Source organism: Teleopsis dalmanni, chromosome 1 (assembly GCF_002237135.1).
Source record: "Teleopsis dalmanni isolate 2A chromosome 1, ASM223713v2, whole genome shotgun sequence".
Taxonomy (NCBI): Eukaryota; Metazoa; Arthropoda; class Insecta; order Diptera; family Diopsidae; genus Teleopsis; species Teleopsis dalmanni.
In genome coordinates, this window is record NC_051846.1 from 59,042,060 (window position 1) to 59,045,099 (window position 3,040).

Genomic DNA, 3,040 nt, shown 5'->3' on the forward strand with positions numbered 1-3,040 from the left:
CTTAAAATATTAAGAACATCTTGTGCCCCATGCAAAACTACGAATCACTAAAATTGCTACATTAAGGTCTGTCAATTTTGTGGAGCTTCTATGGTCAACGACTGTGAAAACGTAACCGTAGTAAACTTATTTTTGTCATTGGCAGACAACTTAAGGCGCAGAATTACATTTGCGGCATGGGCATGAAAATGATAAACGCTAACTCATTTCACCTTCTGTGCTTGGAACAAACATTACTTGTTCCTTAAATAAAGGCACAAATAAAGGATATAAAGATAGAGTAAAAGGCGGTGAAGTCGGTAAAATATGTATGTAAGGAAAAAACGACTGCAACAATGGCAGCAGTGACAGCTGTGACAGCAGCGATGCCAACGTCTCAACTGATAATAATTTGCTTGGGTAAATAATTTTTCTTTCACTCTTTTCCTATTTAAGACCATGAAAGAAATAGATCCTTTTTTCCTCCTTTTTTCAGTATTTTTTATTTTTTCTATTATTTTTTTTTTGTTTTTTTCTGCTGTTTCCATTGCTATTGCTATTTTTTTTTGTTGTTGTGGTTGCAAGTAATGGAAATAATTTTACTTGCCACATTGTTTGTCATCATTACCATCAGTAGCCTAAATGTGTATGATAATCTCATGAAACACTTTGAATTTTATTGAATTTGTCAGCAGTTTTCGTCAGCAGCAATCATGATGACGATGATGACGATGCCGATAACGATAACGATAGTGATAATTATAATGATAACGATAAGGATGTTTTTGTTGATTGTAATAATGATATTAGCGAACTTAGATGATGTTTTTGAAATGGAATTAAATTACTTAAGCTTAATATCCAACATCCTTGGGGAGAAAGGCTTTTTATGCATTCCTCCTTTTTTTTTATTTTTCTGATTTTACAATTCCTGTTTTTTACAAAACAGGAAAATGAATTTGTTTGTGTTGGAAAGAAAAAGCAAAATAAATAATTCAAAAGGAACCACAAATAAAAAAAACAATCATAGAAATAAAGAAAACAATTTTGGGTGATACTAAATTATTTGCACAGATTTTGTTTATCTATCTTGACGACATGATATCATCCAGGCACTCGTTTAAGATATATAATATTTTTAAATAACTTTACTTGTAAACTTAATAGTAATAAAAGATTGTTAGTATACTCTAAAATAATATAACTCTTAGAAGTTTTAGTACTTTAGACTAATAGCTAACGTCAAGAACACATTATTTAAGGATATCACCAAGAATAGAATGTTAACTGCATTGTAAGTTGCTTAAAGGATTAATGTAACCCAACCTGATAATTATCGTCTCTTTAACACGAATAACACAATTATGTCATATGGTAAGAAAAACTCACACGCAGTACTGCAATCATACTTGATAGACAAATCTTTAAATCTAAAATACAAAAAACACATGACTAAAGACTTCCCAATAAGTGCAAGTATTCCACAAGGGTGCGTTCTAGGTCTATTTTTGTACCTCATCTTTAATTCAGATATCCTTACAAATACCAATTTAGTAACATCAACATTTGCTGACGATACAGCTATCTTGTGTCGGCATAAAAATGCCATAATCGCTTCCAGTCAACTGCAAAATCATTTGTGCTTCATAGAAAGATGTCGTCATATACCATTCTCTCTTAACAGATCCTCCACACCAACTATCACTCTCAACGGAATAGTAGTTCCGCAAACAGAAACAGTGACGTAGCTTGGTATTTATCTTGCCTTCGCTGGCTACTCAAGCATCAGTCTCCCTTATGTTTAGAGTACAAAGTCTTGTTATACAACCAAGTCATTAAGCTAATCTGGCTTACGGCTATATGACAGTGCCTGTTTGTCAAATGTAGAAATCCTGCAAAAAGATCAAGCCTAGATTCTAAGAATGATAACTGGTGCACCCTGGTATATCAGAAATGAAAACATACATTTGAGAGTGCCGCTGGTTAAAGTCAAATTTGAGAAAATAAAGCAGAAATCTTGAAAACCATATGAATCCGCTGGCTAGACTTGCTACTATCACAACTTCCTCTAGATTGAAACGAAATGATAAACCTGCCATCCTGATTTCCTAAAGATCACCCTGATTAATTCAACTTATACGCCTTGATATCTGATAAATAAACCCTTTGAAATAATTTACAAATCATTATATATTTCATTATAGTATGTTTATATAAAAGAATTTGTAATGTAATGTTATTTGTCTTTAAGATTCTAAAACTTATTGTTAGGCTTTAATTTAAAGCGATTCAAGAAAGATATATTATTAAAATAAAAAAAAAAAATATGGTAAATCAATATGCTTTGAGTTACCTTTAAATAATGTTTAGAGATGAGTAGTATTAAGATTTTTCTATAAACTTTAATAAGATCTGTATAAAGTTTGTAATAAGATTTTGAAGGAATGGGACGTTAAAGTCAGATCCTACATCCAAGATTTAAAAGATTTGTTAAAAAGACTAAATGGTATTTTTATTCAACTCAATTTCTGTTATTTTTTGCATTAGTTTATTTTAGTATTTTATGAAATAAACTTAAAATACGTCTTTGAAGGAAATATATAAATAATTTTTGTAATTGAAGTGATACATCAAGAATATTAAAAGTAATATAACATCTTGATAACACCATATGTAATATCTAAAAAATTGCAATTGAGATTTCATTCACTATGAGGATGAGAAATAAAAATAAAATTGCATCAATAAAAACTGTTCGCCTATCAGCAAATCGACTTCATATGTGAGGACTTCTGACATAAAAAAGTTGACAGTGTTTTCATTAATATAAATGTAATTTATATATATTTTTTTTCTGTTATTTGTACTTCGAATGCAATCAACAACAATATCCATAAAGATTATTACAGCATTTTACATCCAATTTTGACAAACATTGACACATTTGTTTCAATTAATTGACTAGACACATGGATGTCCTCCGTCATAAAATATTTACAAACTGATATTCATTTCTGTCATATTTATTGACTCTAAATGATGGCCAATATTTTATTTCATA